The sequence below is a fragment of the Lithobates pipiens genome, unplaced genomic scaffold, assembly GCF_037356315.1.
Source record: "Lithobates pipiens isolate NorthernLeopardFrog02 unplaced genomic scaffold, aLitPip1_a1.2 Scaffold_16, whole genome shotgun sequence".
In the NCBI taxonomy this organism is placed as follows: domain Eukaryota; kingdom Metazoa; phylum Chordata; class Amphibia; order Anura; family Ranidae; genus Lithobates; species Lithobates pipiens.
In genome coordinates this window covers 457,414,234-457,428,712 of record NW_027507748.1, presented here as the reverse complement: position 1 = coordinate 457,428,712, position 14,479 = coordinate 457,414,234, and positions in this window count along the sequence as shown.

Here is a 14,479-nt window from a genome sequence, read left to right as displayed (position 1 = left end):
GGTGCATGCGCCGTCATCGGTGCATGTGCACATGTGCACTGAAGAAATGGATCTGTTTGATAGAGTCTGTTCCGTCTAAAAGGGGTCTAAATGCATGCAGAGAGCTGTATTAAAACACAGCGACCAAATGAATGCTATTAAACCTCTGAAGGCATGCTGTGGTATCTGGCAACATGCTGTTAGTCGCAGATCCTTGAAGACCTGTAAGTTGAGAGCTGGGGCTACCACGGATCAGACTTCTTTTTTCCAGCACATTCCACACATGATTGAGATCTGAGGAATTTTGAGGTCAAGCCATCACCTAAAACTCATTGGGGCTGATTTACAAACGGTTTGCGCCATGAGTTGCGGTGCACGCCGATGCGCAACAGATGTTTTCGTATTCACAAAACATTTGCGCTTGTAACAGCGCAATTCTCCATTTACTATTATCTTGCCAGCGCACGGGACGTGGCAATCGGTGCACCGCTATAGACATGGCGCACACATTATTCAACTCAGAATTAAAAGAAGGTGGAAGTGCCAATATTATGGGGGCGATGTGAGGAAGTACAGTTATAACTGTCCAAGTAACAAATATGCCCAAAATAGAATGGAAAAGTAAATTTTCTCTGAACAAGCCTGCTGCGCCTGCAAATACACTTAGAACTGCGCGAAGGTCAATTTACACACTGCGCATGCGTAAGCAGCATTTGCGCACGTTCAAATGCTTTGGTTCACTGCACTGGCAAAATCTTAGTAAATGTCAAGCAATGTAAATGCATTTGCATAAGTTGAACAGGCGCCCCTCTCAACTTCAACTTGACTTTTTTTTTTTTTTACGCTGGTTCACTTTTATGTTTTTCTAAGGCTATTTGCACACAGGTCATGTTAGCATTAAGGAAAAAAAAAAGCGTGGGGGTCCCCCTCAAAATCCATTCCAGGCCCTTCAGGGCTGGTATGGATTTTAAGGGGAGCCCGCGCCAAAAAAATGGTGTGGGGGTCCCCCTCAAAATCCATACCAAACCCTTATCCGAGAATGCAATATGGCAGGCCGCAGGAAAAGGGGGGGGCGAGAGAGCACCCCCCTCCTGAACCGTACCGGGCTACATGCCCTCAACATTGGGAAGGTGCTTTGGGGTACATCCAAAAGCACCCCATGTTGATGAGGACAAGGGCCGGTGGTTTTGGGGGTCTACGGGCAGGGGGCTTTTCGGAATCTGGAAGCCCCCTTTAACAAGGGGACCCCCAGATCCTGACCTCCCCCCTGTGTGAAATGGTAAGAGAGTACAAAAGTACCCCTACCATTTCACCAAAGTGTCAAAAGTATTAAAAATGACAAGCGACCGTTTTTGACAATTCCTTTATTAAAGTCTTCTTCTTTCCATCTTCTTCGGGTCTTTTCCTTCCTTCATCCTTCGGTTTCTTCTTCCATCTTCTTCTTCCTCCGATCCTCTGCTTCTTGCTCTGGTATCCGGCATCTTCCTCCATGGCTTCTCTTGTTCCTCGCTTCATCCTCGAGCCGCTCCGTGCAATGGGAGGCTCCCGCTGTGTGACGCTTCTCTTCTTCTGACACTTCTTATATAATGGTGACTCTCCTCTGACGCACGGTTCCATTATATAAGTGGATGAAGGAAGGAAGAAGACCCAAAGAAAATGGAAAGAAGACTTTAATAAAGGAATTGTCAAAAACGTTGTGTTGTCATTTTTAACACTTTTTTGGTGAAATGGTAGGGGTACCCCTTACCATTTCACACAGGGGGGAGGTTGGGATCTGGGGGTCCCCTTGTTAAAGGGGGCTTCCATATTCCAATAAGCCCCCACAACCACCAGCCAGGGTTGTCGGGTTGAGGCCCTTGTCCTCATCAACATTGGGACAAGGTGCTTTGGGGGTACCCCAAAGCACCCTACCAATGTTGAAGTTATGTGGCCTAGTATGGTTCAGGAGATTGGGTGCTCTCTCGTCCCCCCACTTTTCCTGCGGCCTGCCAGGTTGCATGCTCGGATAAGGGTCTGGTATGGATTTAATTAAAAAAATTGGCGCGGGGTTCCCCTTAATATCCATACCAGACCTGAAGGGCCTGCTAGGCTCTTGGAAGGGAACCCATGCCGTTTTTTTATTTTAAATTAAAGTCGCCTGGCCTGGGGGCGACTTAAAGTCGTGTTGTAAGTCACGCTGTGATTCATACTCAAGTCGTGCCCAAGTTTCCCCTGTGAGAATGGACTGTTAATGATACGGCGTGCGCTATTATCAATGGCATATTATTATCGCGTGTGCCAGAATAGTATCTGTTGCGCCGCTCAATTAATAATTTATCTGGCACACAAATTAAGGTATGAACCGGCACAGCGCATTCATCTTAGTAAATTACCCCCATTGTGTTCCTCAACCCATTCTTGAACCATTTTTGCAGTGTGACAGGTTGCAATTTACTGCTGCCATCAGGGAATACCGTTTACATGAAGGGTGTACTTGGTCAGCAACAATGTTTAGGTAGGTGGTATGTATCAAAGTACCATCCACATGAATGGAAGGACCAAGGTTTCTCAGCAGAATATTACCCAAAGCATCACACTGCCTAGGATTTGCCTTCTCATATTGCACCCTGGTGCCATCTCTTCCCCAGGTAAGTGATACACATGCATCTGGCCATCTACATGATGAAAATGAAAATGTGATTCACCAGAGCAGGCAACTTTCTTCCATTGCTCCAGCTCTGATGATTACATGCCCATTGTAGGTGCTTTTTACATGGGTTAGCATAGGCACCCTGACAGGTCTGTGGCTATGCAGCCCCATGCACATCAAACTGCGATGCTTGTTTTTCTGCTTTCCACATATTCATTTCATGAACAACATGTTTACTTGCTCCTAATATATCAAACCAACTTTCAGATGCCATTGTAATGAGATAATGTTATTCACTTTACTTGTCAGTGTTCTTAACTTTATGGCTGATCAATGTGTGTGTGTGTGTGTATTAGATCTGTGCAAACTTGTAGGCAGGGGTGAAAAATGCTGTAAATTAAGAATGCTTTCAGAAATAGAATTTTTGATTTGCTTATTTTTATCAATGAACAAAATGGAAAATAAATGGAGAAGAGAAATCCAAATCAAATCAATATTTGATGTGACCACCCTTTTGCCTTAAAAAAAAATAATTTTAGGTACAGTACACTTGCACACAGTTTTTGAAGGAACTCAGCAGGTAGGTTGCTCAAAACATCTTGAAGAACTAACCACAGATCTTCTATGAATATAGGCTGGCTCATATCCTGTCTCTTCATGTAATCCCACACAGACTCAATTATGTTGAGATCAGGACTCTGTGGGGGCCAAACCATCACTTCCGCGACTCTTTGGGGGTTATTTACTAAAGGAAAATCCACTTTGCACTGAAAAGTGCACTTGGAAGTAAAGTTGCTGTAGATCCGAGGGGGACATGCAAGGAAAACAAAAAACAGCATTTCAGCTTGCACATGATTGGATAATAAAATCAGTAGAGCTTCCACTCATTTCAGATCTACCCATTAGATTTAGAACAACTGCACTTCCAAGTGCACTTTCAGTGCAAAGTGGATTTGCCTTCCGTAAATAACCCCCATTGTTCTTTACGCTGAAGATAGTTCTTAATGACATTGGCTGTAGCAAAAACAGTAATGAAGGCGGAAACATCAAACTAAACACCACATCCCTAATTATTGAAAACAAAGAAAAGGGCAGTGGGGTAAACAAACCCCGCGACTTTTAAGGATATTCTACAGATATCCATAAAGTTTTTATTATTACAAATCCCTCTGCTGATCAAGTGGATAAGAGGTCCTTGTCCACTCCGCTATGTAGAGCAGACACAGCCCACTCTTCTCTATGGTGCGGTCAGATGGAATCGGACCGCCTGTCCATTTCCATCTGACTGTCATCTGATCGGTGGATGGGGAACGCCCATCCGTCTGTTTTTTAGTGGTTTGGATCAGATGCAGGCAGGTGAAAATAGACACATGTCCGTTTACATCCACCTCCCCATAGAGAATCTGAAAAACGGACAGGCAGACCCAATCAGTCCACTGGTGTGAAAGGGACCATGTTCTCCAATTTCAAACTGTAATAATTCACTGACATTTGCCTCTGTCACCACTGGTTTGAGAACTGACTGACAGTGGCAATAGATTGTAAGGTTCCCAAGGCAGACACTGCTATACATGGTGAGCAGTTACTTTGTAAGGATGATATTTTGCATGTATTTTTCCAGTAAAGTGCACTGGGCATGTTAAAGTTCCAATGTTGTGCATTGGGGGAAGGGGAGGAAGTTAGGGGGGTAACAAGTATTTCAACATTAATTGAATAGCTCATTTTTACTGTGCAGTTTGATTGTAAAGTTGGAAGTGAAGCCTGCATGTTTAGATCTGTGAATAACCTTGCACAAATGCATTGAAATGCATAGGTGCGTCCTATGAAGTTGTGCTGAGAGCGAAGAGCCCAAAGATACATATTTACTTACATACATACATACCTAACATGCCTGAAAAACAGGCACGTTAGGTATTTATGCAGTGACAATGTTACTAGGTGAAACAGTAAATCTAAGGCTCGGTGCCACCACTTTGATGCAATTTACAGTGTGTATATGTGGTGCAACTTTCATGCGACTTTTTGAATATTCTATGGGGCCAAAGTAGTGCAGGAACCTTTTCTAAACGTGCACTGTTATGAGTTGCACCACTGAAAACAATGAGATTTTCCTAGTCATGCGAATCTGTGCAATTCAAATAGCACTAGGGTGAACCAGGACTTAAAGAGTTACATAATAAGGCTTACCTAATAGGTAGTGTAAATATCTCCTAAACATGCACCGTTTAGGAGATATTTAGTGTACATGAAGCCAGTGACGTCACTGGCGCATGCGCTCTGACGGAATGGCCACCCGTGCCGTTTCTTCGGAGCCCTGTGCCATAAACATCGGCTCCCGCATGCATGGGAGTGATGTCATCACAGCTCTGGCCAGTCGCAGAGCCGAAGTCCATAAACCCAGAAGCAAGATGGGTGAAAATGAGTGTGCCTGCAGCGCCAACAGCAAGAGCTTCTTTTTAAGGTAAGTTTAACATAATGTGCTAGTATTCGATGCATACTAGCACATTATGCCTTTATCATGCAGGTACAAAAAAAAAGGTCCAGCGGTTTACAACCACTTAAATTAATCTATATGAGAGCAATTTTATAATTATCAATTAACTGCAGCGCCTGTAGGGTTCTAATGAGGAAAGATGCATTGTCTGCATTCCTTTAGACGTGATTTCCTTTTGGGAGTATCTCACCAAAAATTCAATTTTTGTTGCAGGGGATGGTAAAAAAAACTTGTATCTTGGTGCAGACTTCTGAGGAAATCAGTAAGTCAATCACACAAGCAGCAAATTACATTTCTGGGGGGCTTTCTGTATACCATATGTGCACAGAACGCCTCCAGGCTGCCGTATTGCTTTGCATTTTACAAAAAATTACAACGCTGTCGATTGAAACGAAAAGGTAATTTTTTCAATTACAATGTGACTTGTGTCGCAATTTTATACTCTATAATGTTATTTTTTTGTGTCTTTTTTTTTTTTTTTTTTTTACACGAAAGTGGAGTCTTCCTTTAATCAAACCATGAATCTTTATTAAAAAAAAAAAAAAAAAAAAAAAGCCCCCAATATTATGCTTGATGCATCAGCTACTCCAATATGCAAAACAGTTCAAAGCAAAAAGAGCCTGTATGAAAACTATTCTCTAACTCACACATTTAAACAAAAGTGTTTTTTATATTTTTATTTTTACATTTTGTAGCAAAGTAGTTTTAGTGATGTGATTTGTGAGAGATATATAATACAAAGGCAGATACAGCTAAACAGCAATATATAAAAAAAAATAAAAATGCACAAAAATCAAACAGGCTTATTTGGGTCTTCCTTATTCAGAGACATTTCAGTCTTCATTCATAAACGAGCAAGGAGGCAAATGCACAAGTCATCTTTGTGGTGCACTCAATTTGAGCATTGCTTACAATCATCAGGCTATTAAGAGCTTGTGCCGGCAGCAACAATTAGGCTGCCATCACTGACGTGCTTCTGAAAATGCTAGTTGCCTGGGTGACCCTGGCCTCAATACTTTGAGTCACTGATCGCTGCCAGTGATGTTGGAACTCATGATCTACTTTAATCAACAGTATAATGTCAAAACCTTTAGCTTCAAATTAGGAGGGCGGCACATGTTAATGCACTAACATGCCCATGGCAATACAGCCCCAGCACACTATAATGTGCTATTGTTCAATCTGTGTGCATTGGCAGACCTTCCAGAATTGATAGGCTGTCTTAACCACTTGACCTTCAGAAGATTTATTCCCCCCCCCCCCAGGACCAGGCCATTTTTTTCCCACAAATAGTTTTTTTTGGTGGTATTTGATAACCTCAGTGGTTTTTATTTTTTGCGCTGTAAACAAAATAAGACCGCTAATTTTGAAAACACAAAAAAACAATATTTTTTACTTTTTGCTATAAAACATATCCAATGAAAAAAAAAAAAAAAAATATCTGATTTCCTCATAAATGTACGCCAATATGTATTATTCTACATATTTTGGTGAACAAATAAAAATCCCAATAAGTGTATATTGATTGTAGATGCTATAACTTTTGCACAAACTGAACTATGGAATATTTATTTTACTAATAATGGCAACGATCAGCGACTTCTAACGGAACTGCGATATTGCAGCAGACATTTTGAGACCTTTTGGGAACCAGTGACACCAATACAATGATCAGTGCTAAAAAATCTGCACTTTCACTGTACTAATGACACTGGCTGGGAAGGGGTTGACATCAGGGGCAATAAAAGAGTTGTCTGCCTGGCCTGTGCTTTACTAAACTGTGGGAGGTGCTTTCACTAGGGGAAGATATGGATCCTAGTCCCTGCTTTTCAGAGACTCCACTAACAGAGATTCCTGTGATCCATGCCTTCCGTCCTGTGCGAACGGTGATCTGTCTTGTTTACATGCCCGATTATCAGAGGGTGCAGGTGGACATCGAGTCCGCTGTACCCACCACTGGGCTCCCACTGTGTGTGATCACAGCGGAAGCAAGCCGGCAGCAGCACAACCCCTACCCAGAAGAGCCGGATCACGTGGTCCCGAAAAGGAAGAGACAAATATGCCTCATCTGTGCCCACCAGTACTCCCTGCCAGTGCCAGCTGCCATTTGCCCACCAGTGCCACCTATCAATGCCCATGAGTGCCACCTATCAGTGCCCATCAGTGCCGCCTCATCAGTGTACATCAATGAAGGAGAAATTACCTGTTTGCAAAATTTTATAACAAAATATTAAAATATATATATATATATATATATATATATATATATATTTTTTTTTTTTAAAGTTGGTCTTTTTAAATTTTAACAAAAAATAAAAACCGCAGAGGTGATCAAATGCCACCAAAAGAAAGCTCTATTTGTGGGAATTTTTTTATTTTTATTTGGGTACAGTGTAGCATGACCGTGCAATTGTCATTTAAAGTGCATCAGCGCTGAAAGCTGAAAATTGGTCTGGACAGGAGGGGGGTTTAATTTCCCAGTAAGCAAGTGGTTAAAGGCTAAATTCACCTTTAGAAAAAAAAAACAAATACACATATTTTTGCAGGAAAAAATGTTATATTTTTTTCACAGAAGCCTGCAGATCAGTGGATCACAGGTGCATTGTCAGGCTCCTGCACACTTTTCCTACAGCTTTGTGTCTGTACCTCTGTACAGGCTGTCAGTTTCAGAGCTGTAGGAAGTATCAATGGACTATGAGGGTGCTGATCAGCACACTCGCAGTCCATTAAAATGACAGTAACAGACTTGTAGCTTATTCATTCACAGATCGCTGTAAATACATGATGCAGCTTTGCAGGCAGAGCCTTGCACAGCCACACTGATTCAAATGTGACGCCACCTTAAATACGGGTGTAAAATGTTCAATGGGTGAACCTATCCTTTAACTTGTATTCATATTGAAGCTGTTGGATCAGCACTAACAACTGGGCAATTATTTCCAAGTTAACAGAGGAAGCCAAAGTATTTCATAGTCAAGCTTTCTTCTAACTAAGGGACGGCAACTTGAAGGCAGTTGGGAATATTTTTTTGCAAACGGATGCCAACTGAACAGTTACATCACTAATATTTACTAGGGTCAGAAATAAAAAACTTCACACTAATGAATAAACTTCCTTTGTCCATAAAACAATCCCTAAAAGCATGTATAAACTACATGGTTGTGCTTTACAATAAAAGCATATTTAAAGGCAAATCTTTTCTTTTCGGATAGCGTAGGGGAGTAGGGTTGCAACCCCATCCCTTTAAACCTAAACACATGAATTACACAGGTTCTGAGGCTAATTTTATGTAGATAAGGCACCGAGTTTAATTACCACCTTAATCAGCCACAGAACCTGTGTAATTCATATGTTTTCGGGTTTAAAGGGATCCCTATAGGGGAGGGTTAAATCCACTGTGTTTTTCATAACCTGTCGTATGAGGGAGATTTTCCTTAATTTCCTGCCCCACAGATTGAACATCAAGAGCATATGTTACCAATAAGAGAGGAATCCTCCTCTACCCAGTTGTCATAGGAATGATTGTCCCCATCAGAAGATTCAACCTCTATTCCTTTTCTGGTGGCAACTCAAAAGTGTGAATCTCTCTAACAAGGTTACAGACAGGAATAAAAATCTGACATTGGTTCTAACCCCTCACCACTCTATCCAAATCTGTAAAAAAAAAAAAAAAGTATCTCCAGCACATTGAATTCAATTTCAATGTAAGTTGAGTCTGTGGGTATAGAGGAAAAGAACAGGATGATGGTGTGACTGACCAAAGACCTTATGTGTGGCCTTCACAGCAGCAGCAAAGTTCAGGCATAGCCATGTTTATGGGATGTAGGGCTAAGACCCCTTTCACACCACACCGCCCATTGCGTTTGCGGTAAAACGCCACTATTTTTATTATTTGCAGCGCATTTCGGCCGCTAGTGGGGCGCTTTTACCCCCCGCTAGCGGCCGAGAAAGGGTTAAAATCACCGGCAATACGCCGCAATAGCACACAATGGTGCAGCTTCTTTAGGGCGGATTGCAGGCGTTATTTCTAACGCTATAGCGACTGCAAAACGCCCTGGTGTGAAAGGGGTCTAATAGTCACAAGAGTTCCCACTAACATTATGCAATTCTCATGAAACTGTGTTGGATTCACTTAAGGGATAAGTACCTTTGGGAACATGTTACATGTTCCACCCATTTTTTAGGGTAGAACATGTAACATATTCCCACTCCTGCATCCACTGCCTCCTCTACTACCTTTAGTGACAGCAAGTGGGGGGGGGGGGATCTTCTGCGAATGGGAAAAACAGGTAGGGACATAATTTGTGTGTGTCAGCTTGTAGTTCTCAATAAACTACCATGGCGCTGTTGAGTGCTCTGGTAGTTCATTGTCTCTGTGTCAATGTGTATTTGCCTGCCCATATGATATATACATGGACAGATGCCCTAACAAGTCTGCAGGAGACCTGCACGGCATCTCCAATGCTTTACAGGCTCCAAGTAAAAAAAAAAAAAAAATTATAAATGCACTTTTTTTTACCTTCTAAAAGATGTGCATTTTATTTTTTTTGTGAATGAGCAGCTGAAAAAGAAAGCATTCTTTTACAAAATGGAGTGCTGCAAGCTAAAGTGTTGAGGACACTAATGTATAAATGTTAGTGGAGATAAAAAATAAAAAAAAATCAGTAAAGGCAACTAACCCTTTAAAGGCTAGATTCACCTTTGCCTATGCAATTTAGGGGCCCCAGTGGATAGTAAACTCTGCTGCTGTGTAAAATTTTTATTCATTTTATGGTCATACCTGTAGACCATTTGGGGCCCCTTGGGAGCCTGGCCGGTGAAAAAAAAAAAACCCTAGTTACAATCCCCACATAGTGTCTTGTTGCTAGGATGTGAAAAACATTGGTTTTTCACTCCTGTAATGTTGGATGGGAACATTTAACATTTGAAGCAGGCTGTGGGGATTACCAACAGGCAATTTCTCAGCCAGGCTTCTATGAGGGTCCAAATGGCCTACAGGTATGACATAATAAGGACATTTTCAAATAGCTTGCTCGCTTTTTTTTTTTCTTATACATCTACTGGGGCTCCTTGACTGCATAGGCTATTTTCTCGAAAAGGTGAACTTAGCCTTTAACCACTTGGGTACCGCGCTATTGCAAAATGACGGCAATAGCGCGGACCCACATTTCCGGGACTACGTCTATTGACGTAGTCCCGGTTACGAGCGGCCTGCGCGCCCCCTGAGGGGCGCGCGCGGCGCGCTCTGTGATCGCCGAGTCCGTGAGACTCGCCTGATCACCGATCCGTGTAAGGGGTCGATCCCGACCCCTTATCACGTGATCAGCTGTCAGCCAATGACAGCTGATCATGTGATAGAACGGAGCCGGTAATCGGCTAGTATTCCTCCTCGCGCTGACAGCGCGAGGAGAAAAAAAAAAAGCCGATCGCCGGCGGCCGTGTTCGGGACATCAGTCCCGATCACGGCCAGCAATTTAAACGGACACCTGCCCCCTGCCAGTGCCCACCTGCCACCCGCAGTGCCATCCTGAAATAAAGTAAGTGCCCCCCTGTCAGTGCCACCCAGCAGTGCCCATAGTGCCCACAGTGCCACCCAGCAGTGCCCACAGTGCCACCCAGCAGTGCCCACAGTGCCACCCACAGTGCCACCCAGAAGTGCCACCCACAGTGCCACCCAAAATCTGCCTCAAAGGTGCTGCACCCCAGTGCCGCCCATCAGTGCCCAGCAGTGCCGCCCATCAGTGCCACCTATCAGAGCCACCTATCAGTGCCACCTATCAGTGCCCATCAGTCCCATCTATCTGTGGTACCTATCAGTGCCCATCCGTGCCACCCATCCGTGCCACTTATCCGTGCCACCCATCCGTGCCATCTTATCTGTGCCCATCTTTGCCCATCAGTGCCGCCTTATCTGTGCCCATCGGTGCCGCCTTATCTGTGCCTATTAGTGCCGCCTTAACTATGCCTATCAGTGCCCACCAGTGCAGCCCATCAGTGCCCACCAATGCAGCCCATCAGTGCCCACCAATGCAGCCCATCAGTGCCCACCAATGCAGCCTATCAGTGCCGCCTAATCAGCGCACTTCAATGAAGGAGAAAAATGACCCGTTTGCAAAATTTTATAACAAACTATTAAAACATGATTTTTTTTTTTTTGCATCTTTTTTTGTTTGTTTAGCAAAAAATAAAACTCCGAGCTGTAACTAAATACCACCAAAAGAAAGCTCTATTTGTGGGAAAAAAATGATAAAAATTTCATTTGGGTACAGTGTTGTATGCCCGCGCAATTGTCATTCAAAGTGCATCAGCGCTGAAAGCTGAAAATTGGTCTGCGACTGAGGGGGGTTTAAGTGCCCAGTAAGCAAGTGGTTAAAGGGGTTGTAAACCCTTACAAACCACTTTGACCTACAGGAAAGCCTAGATTAAGGCTTACCTGTAGGTCCAATAAATATCTCCTAAACCTATACGGTTTAGGAGATATTTCCAAAAAGACAGCCGCCGCTGTCTATGGCGCATGCGCCGTAGACAGCGGCGCGCAGGCACACTGGGCAAGCCGCAGATCGTGGTGATATGGCGCGAGTGTCGGCTCCCGTGCGCATGCGCGGGAGTGACGTCATCGCTGCTCCAGCGAATCACAGCGCCGGAGCAGCGAGACCCGGGAGTCACTCCGGGATCCATGGCAGCGGCAGACATGAAGGAGGACCGCTTCGGGGGCTTCGTTCTCAGGTAAGTTATTCATTATGAGCTAGTATGCTATGCATACTAGCTCATTATGCCTTTGCCTTGCAGGTTGCTCCCCCCCCCCCCCCCATGGGTTTACAACCACTTTATGCCTCCTTTAGGGCCCATGCATGTGGCCTTTTAAACAGGGTTACCAAAAGAATGATGTATGTTAAAGGCCACAGCACCGATATACTGTATAATTCAATATACATAAGAGTTTACATTTAAGCCCAATTAAGGCCTTTTTTCCTCCCGATAGTGGGAAAGACTTGAAAACCTGACAAGATTCATTTTGCCTGTGTCCGTGACTAAGGATAAGCTCAGGTGTGTTGCATGGACCACGTGCAGAGGCCGCCAGGAAGTCAGCACGGCGCTGCGCTAATCACAGGCAGTGAGACATTGCCCCGATGTGCGGCTGCAGAGATCGGGCAATGTCTCACTGCCTGTGATTAGCGCAGCACTGCGCCAATTACCTGGCGGGCTCTGCACGTGGTCCATGCAAACACGCCTGAGCTCATCCCTATCCGTGACCTAACTGGGGATATTTTCCAGTTTCCATGACACCTGTGGAAGAAATAAAGATTGTGCTATTCACCAGAAAAGGAAAGCAGGGACAGAATTAAAACAGGCAGAAGTTTTAGCTCCTCCCCACAGTAATAAAAATGTGTTTATATTTTTGTTTCTGTCCCCATTTGAGAGATTTCTCATGACTTCCTATCCTGACAGGGCTTTATTCTCTGTGGTAAAGGTGGCCTGTACAACAAACAAATCACATCTTTGCAGGCATCTGATCACATCTGTGCAGACTATACAGCATGAACTAGTGTGTGTTCACATAAGAAATGATACAGGCCCTGGCGTGTATCAATCTATTTAAACTTTAAGCTAAGAAGGTGAATGCACAGATCAAATGTCTTGCTTAGCCCTTAGTGTATTTTGTGTTCCATCCTTAACTACATATATTATTACAGAAGGGGGCAGGTGTTGTGAGCCACTGTTGAAATAATCATTTTGAGCGTACAGACTACTTTGCCGAAATGGTTGAATACATAATTAGGCACATATTTAAATTGGCATTCCTAGATTGTATAGACAGTTAATTGTTTCACTGCCCCCACATGAATCATAGCCAGACAGTATTCTGATACCATTTAGTCATCTCAATATAAAATATGGGGGCACATTTATAAAATGTTTCTTGACACTTCAGATGTACTGACTAATGTAGCCTCCTCACTATAGCAACCCCTGCTATTGATGCTGTAGAAGAGTGGTTTGGCAGCTAAAGCCACATAAACAAGGCGTTCATTCACGGACTGTGGGTACCTAGCTATATATGTAGGTGGAATGGTAATTAAAAACGACAGCTGGATGTAAGATAGATACAAGGGTTAATACAGTATACCGCCAGCATATCTAGTGCTTTGCACAGTCCCAAACTAGCTCTTGTAGACTGATATATTGATTTTCTGATTTCTGACACTGTTTTTTCAGGAAGAGCTTTTGGCACCAAAAACAAGGTTTGGTGTAACGTCCCTGATTTCTACCCTATCCCTAAACATGAACCCAGCCATAACTTTAAAATGAGACCTTAAACTTAAATGAAGCCTAATAATAAGAACACATAACCCTCGCTCTAAGTGAATAATGCAGTCAGAATTTAAAATTTAGCCTTGAGAATCATACACATACTTCTATATACTGGGGCCGAGCTATAGACATTCAAATATGTAAATATTTGTAGTAATTTAGCTTGAAAACAAGCTCTCATTGACCTTGGTTGCTTCAAGCACTACAAAGAAATGAATCTCAACATTCACAAAAGAGGCACTGAAACCGCAGATCATCTCGCCTTGCTTTCTCTGGCAGGAGGACTTTCAATTATAGGCAAACGGCAGATGCTGTAAGCTTGCAAATGCTTTAAGTTCGGTCTGTTTACAACCAGTTTCTGGAGTCATTTTTCTGATCTTATGATCAGATGGCTGGCAGCCTACCTGTCAGCCCCTACTGCTAGAGGAAGCAAGGTAAGATGAGCTGTGATTTCAGGTAGTACATTCCCAGTGATCCTGTGAGCTGCTCTGCAATCTGGTTGTAACAGGTTAATCTAAATTAAGCAGACTTTCTCATTTTAACATTCATACTCGGCGATGTGGGGAACCCTGCAAATCCACTGACTTCCAGTTAGTGTCAATACAAAGTTAATGACACCCCCAGAATGGTTCTCATATCGCAGTGTGAACTGTCAATTTGGACAGGAATTGGATCACATGGGCGTGAACACCCATACGATCTGTTTTTGGTGCTGACAAAAAAAATAAAAAAGGGTACTGCGCGAGTTTGGTCCGAATGCAATGCGAATTTAGCAATACAATCTGTATGGCTGAGTTTGCATCGAACAGACATCTCATGTGATTTGCGCAGCAGTGCAAATCAAATGCGATGTCTGACATCGCACCAATGTGAACTGAGACTCAGACAGTGTTTGTTGGATTCGACTGGAAGACAACTGGTTGCATTTGACACTTGGAATTCCAACATTAAACCTATCATTTACCTTAAATTTACACTGCACTCATCTAACAGCACTACAGCAGGTACCTTCAAGTGTCTTAGAGCACCCTGAAGGCCTCCAATCCTGAACACTCTTATGCAAA